We start from the raw sequence: 24,606 nt of genomic DNA, 5'->3' as shown, positions 1-24,606 counted from the left end.
AGAAATGAAGGAGAACATATTTAGTTCATTTGTTTCTACATGAGCTCTGTGTGATTTGATGAGTATCTGAGGCTGAGACCACAGGACTGTGAAACATGATTGTTGGGCTTCATTTCTGTGCTGAACAGTCGTTTAAGATTAGCTGTAAATAACAATTAGCTGATGTTGTTCATGAGACTAAAGTCAGTGTAAATATGATATGGCCAATATTATAGTTATTATATTAATCACTTCACTCACAGACAAGTATCTGTGACAGTGTGTATACAGATGTATCATATATAAGAGACAAATATTGTTCCTTTAATATGTTGGTACTAAATGTGGCTCAATGCTTACATATATGTGTAAAAAGCAAATGTAGGAGCTGTGATAACTGTGTCTGATAGAATGAAGAGTAGACTGATATATGAAATATTCCTTTATTGGGTGAGAAAATCAGACCATGTCATAACTGCTTTAAGTCATACAGAATAGATATCAGAGCCTTAAACAGGCTGACTTCTGCTAAATGGGTCAAACTGGGCAGAAAGTCTACAAACACATAACATCCTTATAGAATATGATGTAACACTATAGATCAACTTAGCTCAGAATATATAAAGCATATAAACAGTTACAGCAATATGATGCAACAAACACAGCAGCTACTGATCCAAAATACTCAAAGCTTCATAGAACTGAAACAAACATTTATTTTTAGGTCCATCCTGCTGCTGATACAGACTTTAGGTTTCTGAACATTAAACTTGTTGCTGCCTTTCATAGTGTGTAACTTGAAGGCCCTGAGTACTTTCTCCCACACTGGAAACACTGGGATGATCACATTATTTGAACATTACCTAATAAGACTGATTCAGCACAGACAGTTATGTTAAACTTTCCTAGCAGTCCTTCACAAACAGGGAACAGTCTGTCTATTCTCTCCATCTATCAGCTGCTGCTGGCTCTTCCTCCTCCTCTTCCTCACACACTGCTGAGTTTGTCCTGGTGGATCATCAGGGGTGCAAAGCCTCACAGATGATGTGCAGCAGTGGCTCCCTCAGTCTGTCCTCACTCTGGACACTTGCAGTCGTCACACATGGAAATCAAATGTGTGATAAGCTGCAGGATTCAGACACAAGTGTAACTTATAAACACATGTTCATACTTTTATTCCACAATCAGAGAGAAAGAAACAGAGAGAGAGTGCAGGACAGACAGACAGGTGACAGTCTCAGGTGTACACACTGCTACACAACAGCACCAGAGAAGCAGGATTTAGTGTTTGTGTTATTACGAGTGTAAACAAGAAGAGTTCCAGATGGTGCAGTGGACACATGTGTGACTGCTGTGATTAAAGCATCTTTCTTTCAGCTTAACGAGTGAACCGTCAGCTCGTTCAAACACACGTTAAAGTGCGTTTGGCTCGACACCACCGAACAGAGGCAGCAATATAACACAGCTAACATTAACAGTGCAGTGGATCCTGCTTGTGCCGTGATGTTCAGGACTGCAAACCGAGCAGCATCACTGACTTTCAGCTTGTTGTGTTTGTGGATATATGACTGACTTTAATTATCCACAAAATCATCACATTCTCTGTCAGATTAAGGTCGACTATTGAACGGCGTATATTTTAAAGGCTTTAAAACCAAGTTAACGCTGAAAGTACAAACATCACTAATGTCACATAACTCTGCCGACAAGGCATAGCTATGGCTATGAAATGCTCTTTGTGTATCACTTCTTCATTATGAAAGATGTCATTAATGCACTAGTAATGTCTCATCTGGAGTATTGTTCAATCATTTGGTCAACAGCTAATAAGACAGATCTTAACAGACTTCAGTTAGTCCAGAATAAGGCGTCCAGATTAGTGTGAAGATGTTCATACTATACTAATATTGATAAAATGCATAATAACCTTTCTTGGCTTCCTGTACAGGCTAAAATATTCTATGGCTTACTTGTAGTTCTAAAGAAAGCAATTCTGTTAAACACACCACATTTATTCTGCTCAGCTGCAGTATCCAGATGAAATACATCATCATATTACACAGTTTTCAACAAGCTGCAATTTAGTAAATGCTCGAGTTAAAAGTAACGTTTTGTAAAACTGTTACATTTAGAGCAACTTTTAAGTGGAATAAGTTGCCTTAAAAAATTAGAGAATTATTCAAAACTTCAATGAACACTTAAAAGCCGATTTACATAGCTTTTAGTTGTTGTAAATATTGTAAGACATGATTTGTTTTTGAAATTTGTGTAATGTGCCTCAATGTTATTGATATTATTATTATTATTATTATTGATTGCTTATATTTGAACAATTGTGAAACCTCACTGTGGATGTAAGAGTGAAATTATGTGGATATCTTGAATCCACTTTATTGTGTAATATTTTATGTGAGTATTTGACGGAAGACGAGCAACATCTGTTGTGGAAGCTAACGGGGTTCCTTTAGAATAAACAAACATAGGATTTATTATCACTGAATAATTCTGTATAAATCTATACAAATTATAGAAATATGTAATAGGAAACAACAAAATAATCTAAATTATAAAATAACGTGTGTGTGTGTGTGTGTGTGTGTGTGTGTGTGTGTGTGTGTGTGTGTGTGTGTGTGTGTGTGTGTGTGTGTGCATGAGTTTAGTGTTTGAACAGTCATGAATTATCTTTAACAGCAGGTTGGATGTAATGTGTTAGAACTACCAGCAGGTGGGGATAAGAGACCTTTAAGGTGTTTGGTGCCACGCTCCACCTTCAGGTTTAAAACTAGTGTTAATGGAGTTTGAAGGTTGAGTTTGTTCCACGACTGCATTTCACTCACTGCCTCTGTTTGTATCTCTGTCACTGCAGGACCAACATGGAGCCAGAAGTCAGCGCTCTCAGGAGGCCGACAAACCTCACAGAAGAAAGGGAGAGAAAAAACACACCTGTGACGAGTGTGGGAAGGGTTTTACTGTGAGGGCTAAACTAAAACGGCATCAGGTCATCCACACTGGAGAGAGACCGTTCAGCTGTGACTTGTGTGGAAAGTCTTTTTCCAGGAAGGGTCACCTAAAAACACACCAACTCATCCACAGTGGAGTTAAAGCGTACAGCTGTGATCAGTGTGGCAGAGCTTTTACTCAAAGTAGCAACTTACAGAATCATCTAGTTACCCACTCTGGAATTAAGCCATACAGCTGTGACGAGTGTGGGAAGGGTTTTACTGTGAGGGCTAAACTAAAACAGCATCAGGTCATCCACACTGGAGAGAGACCGTTCAGCTGTGACTTTTGTGGGAAGTCTTTTTCCTTGAAGGGTTCCCTAAAACAACACCAACTCATCCACAGTGGAGTTAGAGCGTACAGCTGTGATCAGTGTGGCAGAGCTTTTACTCACAGTAGCAACTTACAGAAGCATCTAGTTACCCACTCTGGAATTAAGCCATACAGCTGTGACGAGTGTGGGAAGGGTTTTACTGTGAGGGCTAAACTAAAACAGCATCAGGTCATCCACACTGGAGAGAGACCGTTCAGCTGTGACTTGTGTGGAAAGTCTTTTTCCTTGAAGGATTCCCTAAAAAAACACCAACTCATCCACAGTGGAGTTAAAGCATACAGCTGTGGTCAGTGTGGCAGAGCTTTTACTCACAGTAGCAGCTTACAGAGTCATCTAGTTACCCACTCTGGAATTAAGCCATACAGCTGTGACGAGTGTGGGATGGAGTTTACTCTGAAGGCATCACTAAAACAGCATCAGGTCATCCACACTGGAGAGAGACCGTTCAGCTGTGACTTGTGTGGAAAGTCTTTTTCCTTCAAGCGTTCCCTAAAACAACACCAACTCATCCACAGTGGAGTTAAAGCGTACAGCTGTGATCAGTGTGGCAGAGCTTTTACTCGCAGTAGCAGCTTACAGAGTCATCTAGTTACCCACTCTGGAATTAAGCCATACAGCTGTGACATCTGTGGAAAAACTTTCAGCTGGAGAGGGAGCCGAAATACACACCTACGCATTCACACCAGACATGATGTGTACTGCTGTGAACAGTGTGGCAAATACTTTACAACAGACGCACAGTTACAACGACACATGTTTACCCACACTGAGGAGAGACCTTATCAATGTGACCTGTGTGAGAAGACTTTTAAATCTCCACATCACCTGAGAGAACACAAAAAGATCCACACCAGAAAGAGACTCTACAAGTGCAGCTACTGTGAGGTATGTATTTATATTGTTATCTTGTCATTTTAGCCTGACTGTTTGGAACAACTCTGCTCATTAAACTGTGTTAGCATGTTAGCAATTCTACTGCATGGAAAAGCAGCTCTGAGTGATTATTCAGATTTTCCTTTCAGTTATGATTTTAGTATTACTGTAGTATTATGGTGGTAGTATTGTAGTTATTGCAGCCCAGTAAACTGAGTGTGTTAACTGAAACAGTCAAATGTAGTTGGACGTCTGCAGAGATGCTCTTTATTTCAGGCGACGTTCAGGATACAAATGTTGAAGGACTGACTTACACTGTCTTTGTGTCTTTGTTTAGAAGCAGAGCGACACAGATGGATCCAGTTCTCAACCCTGTCATCACTGTGGTGGTGGGAAAGACTTTCATTGTGACCTCTGTGGAAAAACTTTCAGTCAGCAAAAGACCCTAAAAGTACATCAACGTAGACACACTGGAGACAAACTGAAATACTGCAAAGAATGTGGGAGAAGCTTCACCACAACAAGTGAGTTAAAACAACATGAACTGATTCACAGTGGGGTTAAAAAGCACCTCTGTGATCAGTGTGGGTCATCATTCACCACTGCAGGTCAGCTTAAATCACACAAAGGAGTCCACACAGGAGAGAAACCACACAAGTGCAGACACTGTGAGAGAAGCTTCTCACAGTCAGGTATTCGTAACATTCATGAACGAACACACATGGAAGGAAACTACAGCTGTGACCAGTGTGACAAGAGCTTCAGGAATCTCAGTTCATACTCTGCACACAAACGATCCCACGTTACTAATAAACTGTTTCACTGTTACCAATGTGCCCAAACATTCACCTCATTGTCTGCTCTGTGCAAACATCAGCGCGATCACTCAGGGCTGAAATCACTCCCATCACTGGATCACAGTGAATCTGAAGACACAGAAAGATCCTCTGGTTTCTGTGTCAGACTCAAAAAGCTTGAGATCAGGCTCCACAGAGTTCAGATAGAATCATTTAAACTTGTGTTGAACTGAACTGGTTGCTGGGCTGAACTTCTACATAATACAGATCTACATGGGATCTTCTTTTCTGTATTTACTGAGTCAGTTTTGTCCTTTTTTCTCTGTCCTGGTTTTGCTCGTCTGTAAATGATTGAAACTCAGTCAAATAGTTCATTGTTCTCCAGCAAAACGTTTTGGAAACTCATGTTTAACCTTTAAAACTCTGACATGTTTTAGCACACAAGGCTTCATCGGGGAGTTCACTCATGATTGGACCATGAGAACAAAGGTTTTTAGTTCTTTCAAAGAGAGTCTTGGAGATGTTTGATGTTTCTGTTTTTCTGAAACCACCTGAAAGAAAAACTATTTTTCTTGCTTTATGTAGTGTGGAAGTTTTTAATGTTTCTTCATCTGTGATGTTCTTGAATGTGTTCACGTGAAGATGGTACAAATAAACTGTCCTTTCAGCTTTAGCTCCTAATTTATTCATTATTTATGGATGTAGCACAGCAGCCGTCTCTTGATTAACACATGGAGGGCTCGGGATCTGATGGTGTCGTCTCCCTAATTTGCCCACTCAGTAAATCTCACTCATGGCCAAGAAATTGAAATAAACCTTGTTTCCCTGCTGGATAGTGATCCACTGTAACTCTGCTCCTCCTTCCTGTTTAGGATTTCTGTGGCTGAAGTAAAATTCCCTCCATCCATCACTTATCCCAGCTAACCCAAAGTGAAATAAAGTTTTGCTGGTCTTAAAAAAGCATTACAATAATGGGCATTACCAATGCAAACTGAATGATACAGAAGATGAAAGAAGAGACTTTGATCAGTTAATAAAGCTCATGATCTTGATTCATTGTGGCTGCTACACAGATACTTCTGGGTCACTTCTCTCAGTTAGGAACCTTCCTCACCAAACTGACTGTTGGACCACACCCCTGGTTTCATGAGAAATTGTTTCAGCCATGATTTCTCTTCCTGTATTTCAGAGTAAAGACTGAAGTGACAAATGGAAGCATGTTTAAAAAACACAATGTGAGAGAGACATTGAGGTCCTTAGAAGTTACCCTGGGTTTTTCTGTCACCCTGCTAGATGTTACTGTTGAGAAATCAGTTTTACCCCGGTTCTTCTTATTCCTCGAGCATCCAGAGATGGCACCGGACTCAGTAGTCATTTTCACAAAATCTTTATTCATCTACATTCATCTTCATTCATCTTTAAGCATGCACTTCTAGAAGGGAAGATGAGGCCGGTGTCCCTCTACAAAAATCTTCACTCCTTTGTTGGTTACAGTCAGCTTTATAGAAGTGACCCCATCATAAAACCCCCTCTACGGTGTGCTGCAAACTCTGTCTGTGTGTATGTGCACGAGCACGTGAATGCCTACATGTGCACGTTCCCACGTGTCTATGTGAGTGCTCGTGAGTGAGTGTGTGCGCATACCTGTGTGTATGTGTGAGTGCACATGAGTGAGTGTGCGTGTGGATGTGTGTGTGTAACAGTTAAAACACTGTGGGGGTAGATGACTCCCTAGAGGTCATAAACCCCTACCTTGCATCCTCTGGGGAATTTCCACTCAGTGGGGGAGAAGCCTTCTAAAATCTACTCCTAACTTCACAAGAGAGTGAGGCCTTTATTACTTTACAAACAGTGTCCCTACAATAATTCTACATTCTATGATAACATATTTCTAAACTCTAAAATAAGCTAAACATTCCTACAAGTCCCCCTTTTTTATCTGCTCCATGGCAGATAAAACTAAACTAAATCTTTCACCATAATGTTTTCATACTGTGACTCCCCATTTCCCAAAAGTGGCATCATGGTGTCGGCCTTTGTATCAGACTCTCCCACAGCACGATTGATGAGTCTTACGAACAAGGCTCTGATACAAGGCACACAACAACACCCACATGTCACTAATACTGCAATGAAAACAGACAAAGAAACCATAATTGACATACGTAATAAAATCTTTCCATTGCCCAAAGACAGAGGTCGTCCACGCTTCCAACAGGTCATCTAATCCCGAATGCTCATACACTGCGGTGGACGTCTTTAGGCCTTCCAGAACTCGGGTCACAGAGCCGTCGGGAACTGTGTTATTTGGAATGAAAGTACAATACATATCCCCAAACGCCCCCTTTTTATCCCAACAACATATCTAACGCCATCCGATTTAGTACTGCCATTAAAGACGTTGGACTCAACTGTTCAGTAAGCCCTTGCATTTAATGACAGCACAAAGATCAAATGCATACGAGATTGTGGACCCTTTAACGTAGTCCAACTCTACACCGCCATAATAATCCAAACACTCATCTGATTTACCTGTTTCACTACGTTTGGTTCGCTCCACCGTGGCCTGTGATGGTGGAGTTGCTGGAATGGATTCAGGTCTGTCTCTGGGCAATTCACTTGCAAGAAAAATCACAGTTACAATCACAACAGTTATCACTCCTAACACTACCGTTTCTCTCCACTTTCCCCATAACCCCATTTTAGTTATTTCTCTCATCGCTTTTTGTCCAATGTAATCTCACTTGTTCTTTTGTTTTGTTTTGTCTTTTTGTTTTTTTTTAATTTACTTTTGTTTTCGTCGTTATTGTTATTATTATTTTTAAACCTTTATCTTCTGAGTCGGGTGATTCTCTCTTACTCTTCTTTCTTCAACTTCCGGGGTAGACTACCCTTCAGTCGTTGCATGGATCAGGGATTTATTCTGTCCCTGGGCTGGGATCCATGTGGGGGGTCTCAGCCGAGTTCCCCCTTTTTTCCTTTGCAGAGAGCCTTTCCGACCTCTTAGGCTCTTCCGCTACAGCACACTAGCTCCAGTGGTACCAGGTTTCGCCTTTCCCTTTCAGTCGGACCGCGTGTGAGGTCCTGGTCTCCACCTCGAATGGACCCCCCGTCCACCTGGGCTCGTTCCACTTTCGTTTGTAGACCTTCAGCCACACCCACTTTGCCTCTGGCACCTCACGACATCTACAAATTGAAAAAATAACACTCCTCTCGCCACACGGCTTTCGCCATGTGTCAACTCCCCAATGAGACATGCATAAGAATGTTGCACAGTCTCCCTAAAACAATCTAAATCAAACTTCACATTTGCAACCAACTATAGATCATGAAAGTGATAAAGTACTCAGCATAACAGACAAGTATCATGTGCAGGTTTTCTCCAATCATTAAATCACTATTATTACCATAATTTGTCCCAAATCATGAATCATCCCAATTTATTCCACAATTTAATCTGTGACTTCCCTTAAACAATGTCACTCCACCCATTGTATCACTATGAGCTCAATAGCCCATCTTCAAATATTCCATAAAAGCTGCATCCCTTATTTGTTTTTCTCATGTCACTTGTCCACTTCTGCTGAATGCTACATGCACTCTTAAAGAAAACAAAACCTGTAATAAAGAAACAAACATCCACCAATTGTTCTGCTAAAAACCACATCATCAAATCACATAAAAAACTGCAATGCTGTAGAAAAAATGCAAATGTTAGCGCTGCGCAGGTGTGTACACACTTTCTCACAGTAACTTCTGTGAGTACCACAAGCCCATGAATAACACACCTCTGATAGATTCACAAACATAAAAATGGCATTTAAAAGGTTAAACCATCACGCAACCTCAGATGTTGCTATCATCTTTCTGCTCCTGTAACAGAGACACACACAGAGATACATCCACACCTTTGTCAGGTGGGGGTTGACTTCACGCAATGGTGTTAAGTCAGTCAGTCTTGTCAGCTTTTACCAGTCAGTCAGTTTGTTTTATTTCCATTCATTCATTCATTCATTCATTCATTCATTCATTCATCCATTCTTACTTTCTTTGCTGATAGTGGAACCTGTCGTCGCATTTAGTTTCCACTCTCAGCAAAATGACGTCATTTCAAAAAGAAAAGAAGAACTTTAGATCAGATTACATCGCTGAATCCTTTTTGGACAGGGACTTGTCCCAATAAGTGGCTTTCTCCAGAGCCCATTTTAATGTGGAGAAACCCACCCGCAACGGTTTTCTTCCCGACGTGCAGATCTGCTTAAAGAAAAGAAATTCACAAACAAAAATCAGTGCACTGTTCAAAAAATAAAAATAAAATGAAAAATGACAAATAAACTGAAAAACAAAAGAAAAAATACAAAAGCCCGGTCTTAGGACTTGTCACAAAATGTTCTTTCTCTTATAGGTGAGAAAACACCCGTACTTCAAAAACAAAAACAAAACAAAACAAAAATCTGCCAGTTTCACTCATTTAAACTCTGGCTGCAAGATTCTGATCACCCTGCTCTCATGTTCCCCAAAATAATACTAATTCAGTCGTCTATGTATCAGTTCTCAACCCACTCAATAAACCAGACAGGATGATGGTAACCGTATTGCCTACTTAAAATTGTGTGTGTGTGTGTGTGTGTGTGTGTGTGTGTGTGTGTGTGTGTGTGTGTGTGCCCTCACAGAAGGAAGGTCACAAACCAATGATTCTAAAGACAGAACAGAAAGATACAGTTGGAAGATGAATGATTGCGTTTTTATGATGCGTAGTAAAACGACCCCTTCTTCTTCTTCTCTTTGTTGGTGTTGTTCGTGTGCGCGCACGTGTGTGTGTGTGTGTGTGCGTGTGTGTGTGTGCCTTAGAAGTCAAATAATACATTAGCCATACTTAAAAAAACATCTGAATTTCATTTAGAACTGAGATTCTAAGTTGTAAGCAGAAATCTTATGCACAGCCAGAAACATGTTTCCCCACTTTCACAATGCTGAGGTGTCAAATCCACAACCCCCAACAAATGGTTTGTTACACGCGGGTGTGAAGGGCAAGCTTTACTTACACAGCCTCACACACACTAGATTTTTAAAGTTTTTGGGTACAGTGGTTTAGCCACAGATGCAACATCCACTTTTGATAAAGATCCCTCCACTTGTTTATTTCTTAAGAAATTAAGCATCTTTATTAAGCTCTTATTTATAAATGTCTACACAATAATAGACACTGTGTGCTCTGTGACATTATAGTCTTCTACTGCTGCTTCCATCGGTTTGCATTTTAAACTCCCGGCCTTTCAGTTTGTTATGAACGACTTTATATGTTGATGATGAACATCAAGTTCACCAGGGAAGACACAAAGGACAACTGTTTGCCTTTCCTGGACTGCGCCGTGCACATTGAAGAGAACGGCAACCTCAACATCGAAATTTACCGGAAGCCCACACACACGGACCAGTACCTCCTCTTTGACTCCCATCACCCTCTGGAACACAAACTTGGAGTAATTAGGACCCTACACCACCGAGCAGAACATGTTCCCTCTAAGCCTGAAGGAAAAAAGAAGGAACACACACATGTAAAGGAAGCACTCAAAACGTGCGGCTATCCTAAATGGGCGTTTTTAAAGTCAGCAAAGAGGCAAAGAAAAGAAGACCAGACACCAGCGAAGGAGGATAAGAAGGACAGACGCAACAACATTGTCATCCCCTATGTAGCCGGTGTATCAGAGAAACTCAGGAGAGTTTTCTCCAAGCACGACATCACAGTGTATTTCAGACCCAGCAACACGCTCAGACAGAAACTGGTTCACCCGAAAGACAAAACGCCAAAACACAAACTTAACAACGTGGTGTTTGCTGTACAGTGCAGCGAGGAATGCCCAGACCTCTACATTGGAGAGACCAAACAGCCACTTCACAAGCGCATGGCACAACACAGAAGAGCCACCTCCACAGGACAAGACTCAGCAGTCCATCTGCATCTTAAGGATAAAGGACACTCTTTGAGGATGCCAATGTTCACATTTTGGACAGAGAGGACAGATGGTTTGAAAGAGGAGTGAAATAAGCCATCTATGTCCACTGTGAGCGACCATCTTTGAACAGAGGCGGGGTTTACGACACCAACTCTCTGCCATCTATAATCCAGTTTTGAGATCCCTTCCCAGACGCCTTAACGCCCACTCACACCCTGGGCCATCTGACCTCAGGAATTCGCATGACAAGGTGGGGCCAGGTTTCACAATGAACACACCCGAAACTCTGGCTGATTGGGACCCACACCCAGTTTCACACCTTGGCTCAGGCGATTAGAGGATCATCAGGGGTCCTTTTGTCCCTCTGTGGGGGGTCACTCCCACTAGGTTTATATCTGGGACTCTCCACCATTTGACCTTAGAACTGAAGAAGCTTCTCGGATGAGAGGTGAAACGTCTTCAAGCAACTTAAAGAAGTCCAGACGCTTTTCTTTGCAAGCTCCTTTGACTACGATGACCTGGATGACTGAGAACCTTCACAGACATATGAATATAAAACAGTGTGAACAACAAAACATCAGCTTTGGAAACTTTGATGTAAAATTCTGCAATTGTTTTCTCAGATATAGCATAAATCAAACTAACATACATCAGTGTATTATTAATGTGCACACACACACACACACACACACACACACACACACACACACACACACACACACACACACACACGTGTTACAATAAACAGCTCTTATGCTTCTGTATGATTCTCAGTGCTTTCCATTTGCGTGTCCACAGGTTGCTGTAAGTGGTGCTTGACTGCAGTTTGCTCTCATTTCAAGTGGTTTGCTGTCACAAAGCCAACAGGAAGTCCGGCCATGGTTGAGCCAACTGAAGATGGGTTGAAGGTGGCGTCCTCGTTTCCTCTGTGAGCGCGAGAGGACAGACAAAGCAAACACCGTTTGGACAGCATTAAAATATTTACACTGATGATTAATGTTGTGTCTTTGCACCTGTAGCGATACATGTTGGAAAATGGAGACTTTAGCCACCAAGACTGACGTGCCTGGAAACTTCCCTGTGAGTACGCCCACAAAGACAGGAAACAGTTTAGCCACCGCGGTTAATCCTCCATCATCATCATCCAGTATTTTTCACATCTTTTCTTCTGCTGTTTCCCTTGTTGTCAGTCACGGGGTTTGTGACTGAAATGCGTGTGGTCGACGGGAAGCCTGACGAGTACGGCCTGAATCATTCCATCAACACCGGACGGAGTGAAACCTTTGTTGAAAACAGATTATATGGTAACGTTGCATTTAGCTTCAGTAAACTGTGAAGTTACAGCAGCAGATTTACATCACGTGGCTTCACAGGAAGTAGTCTGGACCTCAGCGCTGAGGTTCAAGCAGCTCTGCTTGCAGATGGCATCCTTCCTGAAAATGTTCTTCATCTTCCTAAAACCAGAACTTTTACATTGGTGCTGAAGTTCTATATAAAAACAGCCTGAAATACAAAGTGATGTTGTGCACTGATTACCTCACACTTTCCATGTTTCCTTCTACAGAGGAGTGTCCGCCTGAGTGTTTTGTCTGATCTGTTGTTGATCGTCTCATTGACACTGCATGCAGATCTGACACCAGGGGCCCGTTCTTCGTACCTCGCTAAGTAGGTTAGCCGGATTAGATTGTTGACGATTTCGCGTGATCCTGGATCAGTCGGTTCCCCGAAGCTCATCCGGGACTTGCTGCCATAGCAACAGAGCCGTAAGCGTAAACCTGCTCGGGAGCAGGTTTACTTTATGTAAACAGGATTAGATCGCGGCCACGCAGGTATGTCCGCTTCATTTATACGAAAGCAACAGCGATATTTTTCCACTGTTTCACCATAAATAAATATTATCAATGTAACTAAAGATAATGCAGCACTTGATCCTTTTATTGATTTCACACAGATACATACAGGTCATTCCCTAAAAAAGGGAAATGTACTATTAACATCCTATTACATGTATGTGATTATTACAGATGTAATTCATATTTCAGAGTAGTAATTGCAAATTACTTTGTGTAATCAAGATGAGAGACCACGGCTATAAAAGCGAAGGTGGATTTGGGAAGCCTGTCGCAGCCATGTCCTGTCCGTATACGCGAGCAGCCCATTGCGGAAGGTGCAAGATTGATAAGGAGAGTTTTCAGAATTCAGCGTATATTGCGGGATAGACAGGATCCTTTAGCTCAGCGCGACAGTGTGCTCATTGAGAGATATCGATTTTCCCGTGAGGGTATTATTTACTTAACCAACTTGTTGACGAGGGGGTGCAGGACCACCACCTGTCTTTTGTTCCTCTGCCCTTTTCTTGGTTGCTGTTATGAACAAACTAACAGAGTAATAGAGTATTACAGGCCAGTATTACCTTGCCAAGAGACGAAAAGCAATCTAAGAGATAAATATTACCATTCTGTAGAATACTCCTGTATTCCACCTTTACTTGTTCCCATGTTCTTGTGGGTCCTGTTGTGGCTCTAATGTGAAAGGGGATATAATATAACATATTATAATATAATATAATGCCATATGATATTGGACAATATAGTGTCATATGATAGATCTACCCTACCGCCTACTGGTGTTGGCCAGAGGGGCCGATGGCGCGATATGGCAGCCTGGCTACAACCGTAGCTGCCTCCACCAGTGTGTGAATGTGGGAGTGAATGAATAGTGGTATCGTACAGCGCTTTGGGTGCCTTGGAAAGCGCTATATAAATCCAATCCATTATTATTATTATTATTAAATTACCTACGAGTTTGATTTGTCAGCAACTTTCTGCCAGCCCTCTCTCCTTGCTTTTGCAGCCTTTGCAGTGTTCTCTTGCGTTTTAATTAAACTCTGAAACTCCTGAAATCCCTCACTCAAGAGTTCTTGCTCTGCTGCCGGAAAATACCGAGCACGCCCCTTCGACATTTTCGCCGACCAATCAGCGGGTTGCCGATCAATGTTTCTACTATCGATGCGTAGCCCCTTTTACGACACCCAGTGATGTCACATTCCTGCGTCCAGCTGTAGTAATCGTCAACAGCAGGTGTGTTCGGGGAACCGGATTAGCGAGCTCACGGTTAGCGCGATGATTTGATCTTGGATGTGTCATTTGATCTTGGATGTAGTAAGCGACGTACGAAGAACGGGCCCCAGGGCCCTGTTTCAGGAAGCCGGTTTAGAAAACTCAGTGTGAAAAACGATACGCAGGGTTGAGTAACCCCGAACTGTCCAACTCGGAATATTCGGTTTCAGAAAGGCTGATAACAATTAGTTCAGTCAACGCGGAGTTGCTTTAACCCCAAGTTAAGCACGTGGACGAGGATACATAAAGCCCTGATCAGTGGAGCACAGATTAAGCGAGTCACCATGGAGACGGAGGGAAAGAAGGCGCGGTCAATGTATTTTACAGCGCTTGAGGCCGAAATTCTGATGGCAGCATATGCCGATAACATGCAAATTCCGCGGAAAAAAGTAACACAGCCACAGCTGCAAAAGAAAGTGAGCATGCATGGCAAAACAAAGCCGACAGAGTCAATGCGTGAGTGTTAATATAAACATTGATCTAGGGATTTCCACCCATTTAACACGTTATTTTATCATATGTTATTTTATTTGTTATTTTATACATTTTATTTTGTGATGTGATGTGAGCGCAGGTGCAACCCAACAGGCCCCAAACGTTCCTGGCAGCAAGTAAAAATGAAATATAAAAATATAGTCCAAACAGGTAAGGTGTAATTGTATTATGAGCCATAGTGCTTGGTCTGTTTGTCCCATGTAAATCAATTGCAGTTAGAGGCTACATTAATTTCCTTTCTGTAAGCACTTATTGAAATTATCTGAGCACATTACAAGTACATATTTGCTTACTCTGTATGCTCAAATGTGGCCCGTTATAGCCAACAGAAAAAAAGCGGAGGCCCGAAAAACAGGTGGGGGTCCTCCACCACCACCACTCACAGAGGCTGAGCAGTTGGCCCTCAGCCAAAACAGTGGGCGCCCTGTGGCCGAAGGCATCTCTGCGGGGACATCCTCTGAGTCAATAACCCCGCAAGACACAAGTGCCTACATAAGGGGTAAATTCAAAATAATACATGATGTGCATACATCCTTTCTTCACAGTCACCTTTGCAGTGCTGCTCATTCATTTGATAAACTCTTTACCATAATGGATTATTTTGTAGTGAAGTTATTTTCCGACTGATTTTGCCTTCCCTCAGGCTTGGTTGTCTTTGAGAGCATAATGACAATGAAGTGTAAGGTGCTTGGTATGTTTGTTAATTGCCATTTGGTCCCTTGTAAGTTATAAGTGACCTGTATGAACCTCATATTCTATCAGTTGATGGTGATGGTGTACTGCATCTGGTGCAGCCTCCTGTTGAGCCAGACCAACATGCAGTTGTGAGTAATACTCCACAGATTATATGAGTTTACAGTAGAACAGCAATGTTGTCTATTTCTTTACTACAGGAAAATAATGAAGAAACATTGACAGCTGTTACAGAGGAGGAAGCAACAGAGACACTTTATGAGGTTTACATCTTTTAATACTTTGTGTACAGGAAATACAGGCGACCAATAAAGCCAGTTGAACAAAAAATCAGTTTATTCTTCTTTCAACATGTTGAGGTGATGGGTCAAAAGAAATGATTGTGACATATGGTGTCTCTGACTGCGCTTCCATCTTGTATGTCCGTGGGAGGGTCAGGATGTTCATGGTTTGGATCACTGCTGATGTTTGGTTCAGAAGGACAGTGTTCTCCTCTAATTGTGGCAATGTTGTGAAGAATCACACATGCCACAATAATGTCACATGCCCTTTCTGGGGTGACCCTGAGTCTTTGCAGGCACTGGAACCGGGCCTTAAGCATTCCGATAGTCATTTCAATTCTGGCTCTTGTCCTGCAATTAGCCAGATTATATCGCTGCTGTGGGCCCGGTTCAGGGTCAGGGTAAGGGGTAAGCAAATAGGGTAAACATGGATACCCCCTATCACCAAGCAAGTAGCCAGTGAACTCTCCTAAGACAGAAGGGTACACTTCAGTTCAAATGTCCCTGAAGCAATTGGTCTTTATATATTTTAAAGTATTCTCAACTCACCATGTCCAAATTTTGTGCTCAGTGTACATTCACGGAATATTTGTGAGTCATGGACAGAGCCTGGCCACTTGGCTTCCACATTTGTGATAATGTTGGCAGCATCACATATGATCTTCACAGTGCAGAGAACACAAATTAGCATCCATTACTATAATGAAATAATTTGTTAGTTTGAAATGCTACAGGGAACTATGTACCTGTACATTAATGCTGTGGAAAGACTTCCTGTTCACATAGTCTCCTTCATTTACTGAAGGAGCAATGATTGGAATGTGAGTGCCGTCTGTACAGCCAATCACGCCTGGGAACCCTGAAAATAAATGTAAAATTTAAGTAGTAGTTCAAGTATCACCACATCATAAATTAAGTTTTGGTCATCCTGATACCTGCAATTTTGTGGCATCCCTCTTTGATAAATCTTGTGGGTCTATGACCGGGGAACACCACAAACGAGTACAGGAGACGTTTCAGTGCAACTGTAACATTCCTGACTGCCCGACAGACGGTAGCCTTGGAAACGTGCTCAGCGTCACCAATATTATACAGAAAGCTAATTAGTAAGAGTATTGTTACTCTCCGCAGGAGTAGTCCAGCAGTAGAAATCAGTCCAATAACAAGGTGTGTAACATCTAGCAGGGTGACAGAAAAACCCAGGGTAACTTCTAAGGACCTCAACGTCTCTCTCACATTGTGTTTTTTAAACATGCTTCCATTTGTCACTTCAGTCTTTACTCTGAAATACAGGAAGAGAAATCATGGCTGAAACAATTTCTCATGAAACCAGGGGTGTGGTCCAACAGTCAGTTTGGTGAGGAAGGTTCCTAACTGAGAGAAGTGACCCAGAAGTATCTGTGTAGCAGCCACAATGAATCAAGATCATGAGCTTTATTAACTGATCAAAGTCTCTTCTTTCATCTTCTGTATCATTCAGTTTGCATTGGTAATGCCCATTATTGTAATGCTTTTTTAAGACCAGCAAAACTTTATTTCACTTTGGGTTAGCTGGGATAAGTGATGGATGGAGGGAATTTTACTTCAGCCACAGAAATCCTAAACAGGAAGGAGGAGCAGAGTTACAGTGGATCACTATCCAGCAGGGAAACAAGGTTTATTTCAATTTCTTGGCCATGAGTGAGATTTACTGAGTGGGCAAATTAGGGAGACGACACCATCAGATCCCGAGCCCTCCATGTGTTAATCAAGAGACGGCTGCTGTGCTACATCCATAAATAATGAATAAATTAGGAGCTAAAGCTAAAAGGACAGTTTATTTGTACCATCTTCACGTGAACACATTCAAGAACATCACAGATGAAGAAACATTAAAAACTTCCACACTACATAAAGCAAGAAAAATAGTTTTTCTTTCAGGTGGTTTCAGAAAAACAGAAACATCAAACATCTCCAAGACTCTCTTTGAAAGAACTAAAAACCTTTGTTCTCATGGTCCAATCATGAGTGAACTCCCCGATGAAGCCTTGTGTGCTAAAACATGTCAGAGTTTTAAAGGTTAAACATGAGTTTCCAAAACGTTTTGCTGGAGAACAATGAACTATTTGACTGAGTTTCAATCATTTACAGACGAGCAAAACCAGGACAGAGAAAAAAGGACAAAACTGACTCAGTAAAACAACAGAAAAGAAGATCCCATGTAGATCTGTATTATGTAGAAGTTCAGCCCAGCAACCAGTTCAGTTCAACACAAGTTTAAATGATTCTATCTGAACTCTGTGGAGCCTGATCTCAAGCTTTTTGAGTCTGACACAGAAACCAGAGGATCTTTCTGTGTCTTCAGATTCACTGTGATCCAGTGATGGGAGTGATTTCAGCCCTGAGTGATCGCGCTGATGTTTGCACAGAGCAGACAATGAGGTGAATGTTTGGGCACATTGGTAACAGTGAAACAGTTTATTAGTAACGTGGGATCGTTTGTGTGCAGAGTATGAACTGAGATTCCTGAAGCTCTTGTCACACTGGTCACAGCTGTAGTTTCCTTCCATGTGTGCACGTTCATGAATGTTACGACTACCTGACCGTGAGAAGCTTCTCTCACAGTGTCTGCACTTGTGTGGTTTCTCTCCTGTGTGGACTCGTTTGTGTGTTTTAAGCTTCCATGCAGTGGTGAAGGATGACCCACACTGATCACAGAGGTGCTTTTTAACCCCACTGTGAATCAGTTCATGTCGTTTTAACTCACTTGGTGTGGTGAAGCTTCTCCCACATTCTTTGCAGTATTTCAGTTTGTCTCCAGTGTGTCTACGTTGATGTAGTTTTAGGGTCTTTTGCTGACTGAAAGTTTTTCCACAGAGGTCACAATGAAAGTCTTTCCCACCACCACAGTGATGACAGGGTTGAGAACTGGATCCATCTGTGTCGCTCTGCTTCTAAACAAAGACACAAAGACAGTGTAAGTCAGTCCTTCAACATTTGTATCCTGAACGTCGCCTGAAATAAAGAGCATCTCTGCAGACGTCCAACTACATTTGACTGTTTCAGTTAACACACTCAGTTTACTGGGCTGCAATAACTACAATACTACCACCATAATACTACAGTAATACTAAAATCATAACTGAAAGGAAAATCTGAATAATCACTCAGAGCTGCTTTTCCATGCAGTAGAATTGCTAACATGCTAACACAGTTTAATGAGCAGAGTTGTTCCAAACAGTCAGGCTAAAATGACAAGATAACAATATAAATACATACCTCACAGTAGCTGCACTTGTAGAGTCTCTTTCTGGTGTGGATCTGTTGGTGTCGTCTCAGGTGATGTGGAGCTTTAAAAGTCTTCTCACACAGGTCACATTGATAAGGTCTCTCCTCAGTGTGGGTAAACATGTGTCGTTGTAACTGTGCGTCTGTTGTAAACTCTTTGCCACACTGTTCACAGCAGTACACATCATGTCTGGTGTGAATGCGTAGGTGTGTATTTCGGTTCCTTCTCTGGCTGAAAGTTTTTCCACAGATGTCACAGCTGTATGCCTTAATTCCAGAGTGGGTAACTAGATGCTTCTGTAAGGTGCTACTGTCAGTAAAAGCTCTGCCACACTGATCACAGCTGTACGCTTTAACTCCACTGTGGATGAGTTGGTGTTGTTTTAGGTAACGCTTCAAGGAAAAAGACTTTCCACACAAGTCACAGCTGAACGGTCTCTCTCCAGTGTGGATGACCTGATGCTGTTTTAGTGAAGCCTTCTCAGTAAAACCCATCCCACACTCGTCACAGCTGTATGCCTTAATTCCAGAGTGGGTAACTAGATGCCTCTGTAAGCTGCTACTGTGAGTAAAAGCTCTGCCACACTGATCACAGCTGTATGCCTTAATTCCAGAGTGGGTAACTAGATGCCTCTGTAAGTGGCTACTGCGAGTAAAAGCTCTGCCACACTGATCACAGCTGTACGCTTTAACTCCACTGTGGATGAGTTGGTGTTGTTTTAGGCAACGCTTCCAGGAAAAAGACTTTCCACACAAGTCACAGCTGAACGGTCTCTCTCCAGTGTGGATGACCTGATGCCGTTTTAGTTTAGCCCTCACAGTAAAACCCTTCCCACACTCGTCACAGGTGTGTTTTTTCTCTCCCTTTCTTCTGTGAGGTTTGTCGGCCTCCTGAGAGCGCTGACTTCTGGCTCTATGTTGGTCCTGCAGTGACAGAGATACAAACAGAGGCAGTGAGTGAAATGCAGTCGTGGAACAAACTCAACCTTCAAACTCCATTAACACTAGTTTTAAACCTGAAGGTGGAGCGTGGCACCAAACACCTTAAAGGTCTCTTATCCCCACCTGCTGGTAGTTCTAACACATTACATCCAACCTGCTGTTAGAGATAATTCATGACTGTTCAAACACTAAACACACACACACACACACACTTTTATAATTTAGATTATTTTGTTGTTTCCTATTACATATTTCTATAATTTGTATAGATTTATACATAATTATTCAGTGATAATAAATCCTATGTTTGTTTATTCTAAAGGAACCCCGTTAGCTTCCACAACAGATGTTGCTCGTCTTCCGTCAAATACTCACATAAAATATTACACAATAAAGTGGATTCAAGATATCCACATAATTTCACTCTTACATCCACAGTGAGGTTTCACAATTGTTCAAATATAAGCAATCAATAATAATAATAATAATAATAATAATAATATCAATAACATTGAGGCACATTACACAAATTTCAAAAACAAATCATGTCTTACAATATTTACAACAACTAAAAGCTCTGTAAATCGGCTTTTAAGTGTTCATTGAAGTTTTGAATAATTCTCTAATTTTTTAAGGCAACTTATTCCACTTAAAAGTTGCTCTAAATGTAACAGTTTTACAAAACGTTACTTTTAACTCGAGCATTTACTAAATTGCAGCTTGTTGAAAACTGTGTAATATGATGATGTATTTCATCTGGATACTGCAGCTGAGCAGAATAAATGTGGTGTGTTTAACAGAATTGCTTTCTTTAGAACTACAAGTAAGCCATAGAATATTTTAGCCTGTACAGGAAGCCAAGAAAGGTTATTATGCATTTGATCAATATTAGTATAGTATGAACATCTTCACACTAATCTGGACGCCTTATTCTGGACTAACTGAAGTCTGTTAAGATCTGTCTTATTAGCTGCTGACCAAATGATTGAACAATACTCCAGATGAGACATTACTAGTGCATTAATGACATCTTTCATAATGAAGAAGTGATACACAAAGAGCATTTCATAGCCATAGCTATGCCTTGTCGGCAGAGTTATGTGACATTAGTGATGTTTGTACTTTCAGCGTTAACTTGGTTTTAAAGCCTTTAAAATATACGCCGTTCAATAGTCGACCTTCATCTGACAGAGAATGTGATGATTTTGTGGATAATTAAAGTCAGTCATATATCCACAAACACAACAAGCTGAAAGTCAGTGATGCTGCTCGGTTTGCAGTCCTGAACATCACGGCACAAGCAGGATTCACTGCACTGTTAATGTTAGCTGTGTTATATTGCTGCCTCTGTTCGGTGGTGTCGAGCCAAACGCACTTTAACGTGTGTTTGAACGAGCTGACGGTTCACTCGTTAAGCTGAAAGAAAGATGCTTTAATCACAGCAGTCACACATGTGTCCACTGCACCATCTGGAACTCTTCTTGTTTACACTCGTAATAACACAAACACTAAATCCTGCTTCTCTGGTGCTGTTGTGTAGCAGTGTGTACACCTGAGACTGTCACCTGTCTGTCTGTCCTGCACTCTCTCTCTGTTTCTTTCTCTCTGATTGTGGAATAAAAGTATGAACATGTGTTTATAAGTTACACTTGTGTTTGAATCCTGCAGCTTATCACACATTTGATTTCCATGTGTGACGACTGCAAGTGTCCAGAGTGAGGACAGACTGAGGGAGCCACTGCTGCACATCATCTGTGAGGCTTTGCAGCCCTGATGATCCACCAGGACAAACTCAGCAGTGTGTGAGGAAGAGGAGGAGGAAGAGCCAGCAGCAGCTGACAGATGGAGAGAATAGACAGACTGTTCCCTGTTTGTGAAGGACTGCTAGGAAAGTTTAACATAACTGTCTGTGCTGAATCAGTCTTATTAGGTAATGTTCAAATAATGTGATCATCCCAGTGTTTTCAGTGTGGGAGAAAGTACTCAGGGCCTTCAAGTTACACACTATGAAAGGCAGCAACAAGTTTAATGTTCAGAAACCTAAAGTCTGTATCAGCAGCAGAATGGAACTAAAAATAAATGTTGGTTTCAGTTCTATGAAGCTTTGAGTATTTTGGATCAGTAGCTGCTGTGTTTGTTGCATCATATTGCTGTAACTGTTTATATGCTTTATATATTCTGAGCTAAGTTGATCTATAGTGTTACATCATATTCTATAAGGATGTTATGTGTTTGTAGACTTTCTGCCCAGTTTGACCCATTTAGCAGAAGTCAGCCTGTTTAAGGCTCTGATATCTATTCTGTGTGACTTACAGCAGTTATGACATGGTCTGATTTTCTCACCCAATAAAGGAATATTTCATATATCAGTCTACTCTTCATTCTATCAGACACAGTTATCACACCACAGTTATCACCCCACTTCCCCTGCCGGTGGCGGACTCCCTCGGGTGTCGGTGCGTTGGTGGTTCTTTGTATCTGGGGGTGGGCGTCCGGGTACACACCGGCTCACTCCTTGGCGGCCGCTTATTGGGGCTCGCTCGGGCCATTTCAGAGGTGGGGTGCCCCCGGCCTCTCGGCCTGGGGCTCAGTCACTCAGGCACAACTGGCTGCCGGCGGAGCTCACGGGCGCGTCACTGCAACTCCCCCTGGCTTCTGCTCCGCGGCTGCTGAGTGAGCCCTCATCTGGGACTCTCCTTAGCTCTTACTGGGACAGTGGCACAGCTTCCCCTCTGTGGGTCTTCCTTGGTCTCTTGTGTTCTGGGGGCCTCTGGATGTCTGGAGTTTTGATCTCCTCCATACCTGCTTGATACCATAAAGGACAGGGCTGTGGCCCCCCCACACTCCCTAGCAGATCATTACATGGAGAAACCTTTGGAATGCAAGCATGCTGATCCACACAGGTATGCACACAGGTGTACACATGGGTATTCACAGACGCGGACTACAGCTTTCTTGGCTGCTGCCTCAAAGCACACTGTGCGCTGTCTATCTTGAGTGTTGCACAATATCGTTTATTATTTAGTAACTATTGATATCTACTGCTAGCTAGTTTATTGTGATGGTGCTTTTTTTTTCTATTATTATGTTGCTCTTTGTTGTTTGCTGTCTCCTCTGTTTTTTTTTTCTCCATACAGGTGACCCAGGAGTTTTGTTTGTTTTATTTGTTTGTTTTTTTCTCTCTTCCCCCCCTTCTCACCGTCTCTTCTCCCCTTTGGTTTTCTTTCTTTCTCTCCCCCTCTTTCTTTCATTCTTTCCCCCTGTCCTATCCCACAGTTATGTCTGTCCCGTTTGCAACTGAAAATAAAATAGATTCATAATTATAATAAAGGTCAATCAAATGGACCAATATGGCAAGGCCATGAAATTCAAATTCAAATTTTATTTGTCACGTACACAGTCATACACAGTACGATATGTAGTGAAATGCTTGGACAACTGCTCGTGACCTAAAGAAAACAAAAAAAGGAAAAGGCTATGAATAAGATAGGAAATAAATATGAAAAATTAAAAAGTGTAAATTTAACTAGGAAGGAATAAAATATAAATTAAGGTTAAAAATGAAATAACTGTACAACACAAATTAGAATGAAGGGTAAATTTAACTGGGAAGAATAAGATAAAATATATAAATTAAAGTTGAAAATAAAATAACTGTACAACAAAATACACAATACACAATATAGAACTATATAAGAATGTATGAAGAAATCTAAATATAAATAAATATATACACAATAACAGCAGCTGTACAAGTATTAACTGGAAATGAAGAATATAGTGACCAGTGTTGTGCAAAACCAAAGTCCAGAATGTCCAGTGTGTGTAAGAACTGTATGTGTGGGTCAGTACTGTGTGGTGGTGTGATTGAGAGACCGTATCGCCTGCGGGAAGAAGCTCCTCCTCAGTCTCTCTGTGTTGGTCTTCAGGGAGCGGAATCGCTTTCCTGACCTCAACAGAGAGAACAGTCTGTTGTTGGGATGGCTGAGGTCCTTCACGATCTTCCTGGCCTTGGTCCAGCACCGCCTGCTGTAGATTGAGTGCAGGTCAGGGAGCTCGGAGCGGATGGTGCGCTCAGCTGACCGCACAACCCTCTGTAGAGCTCGTCTGTCCTGCATGGTGCTGTTCCCGAACCAGGTTAAGATGTTTCCCGCCAGGATGCTCTCTATGGTGCACGAGTAAAAGTTCCTGAGCACCTTGGAGGGCAGTTGGAAGTCTCTCAAGCGTCTGAGGTGGTAGAGACGCTGTCGGGCCTTTTTCACCACGGTGTTGATGTGACAGGACCATGACAGGTCCTGCGTGATGTGAACTCCGAGGTATTTGAAGCTGTCCACTCTCTCCACTGGGCACTCGTTGATGACGGGGGTCTGGTAGTTCCTCTCCTGCTTAGTGCTGAAGTCCACTATCAGCTCCTTTGTCTTACTGACGTTTAGAAGGAGGTTGTTCCTCTGGCACCAGTTCTCCAGATTCCTAATCTCCTTCAGGTAGGCCGTCTCGTTGTTATCAGACATCAGGCCCACCACGACGGTGTCGTCAGCAAACTTGATGATGGTGGTGGAGCTGGTAGTGGCCACACAGTCATATGTGTACAAAGAGTACAGCAGGGGGCTCAGAACACACCCCTGGGGGGCTCCAGTGCTGAGAGTGGTGGAGGCTGAGACATGTCCGCCCATCCTTACTGCCTGTGGTCTGCCAGTTAGGAAGTTGGAGATCCACTGACACATAGATGAGCTGAGTCCCAGATGCTCCAGCTTGGTGGTGAGTGTGGAGGGAATTATGGTGTTAAATGCAGAGCTGTAGTCTATGAAGAGCATTTTAACATAATTCCCCCTTCTAGTGTCCAAGTGAGTGAGTGATGTGTGGAGGAGA

General features: G+C 42.1%; 3 long non-coding RNA genes across 3 annotated transcripts; 2 read left to right on the top strand and 1 right to left on the bottom strand.

The window, feature by feature from the left end:
• The first annotated feature begins 3,956 nt into the window (after window positions 1-3,956).
• On the top strand, window positions 3,957-5,650 carry LOC146577170 (uncharacterized). The gene is made up of 2 exons (XR_014891631.1): window positions 3,957-4,198; window positions 4,524-5,650. It is a non-coding gene; the product is annotated as an uncharacterized LOC146577170 (long non-coding RNA).
• A 6,128-nt stretch (window positions 5,651-11,778) lies between these two features.
• Window positions 11,779-12,249, top strand: LOC146577169 (uncharacterized). Its single transcript, XR_014891630.1, has 3 exons — window positions 11,779-11,868; window positions 11,960-12,020; window positions 12,131-12,249. It is a non-coding gene; the product is annotated as an uncharacterized LOC146577169 (long non-coding RNA).
• A 6,108-nt stretch (window positions 12,250-18,357) lies between these two features.
• On the bottom strand, window positions 18,358-18,906 carry LOC146577168 (uncharacterized). The gene is made up of 2 exons (XR_014891705.1): window positions 18,787-18,906; window positions 18,358-18,461 (listed from the first exon to the last, which is right to left on the bottom strand). It is a non-coding gene; the product is annotated as an uncharacterized LOC146577168 (long non-coding RNA).
• Window positions 18,907-24,606: the final 5,700 nt, after the last annotated feature.

This window comes from Mchenga conophoros, linkage group LG3, assembly GCF_057382185.1.
Source record: "Mchenga conophoros isolate Kocher_MC1m ecotype Shallow Benthic linkage group LG3, M_conophoros_male_GT1.1, whole genome shotgun sequence".
Taxonomy (NCBI): Eukaryota; Metazoa; Chordata; class Actinopteri; order Cichliformes; family Cichlidae; genus Mchenga; species Mchenga conophoros.
This window is presented reverse-complemented; position numbering and strand designations above follow the sequence as displayed.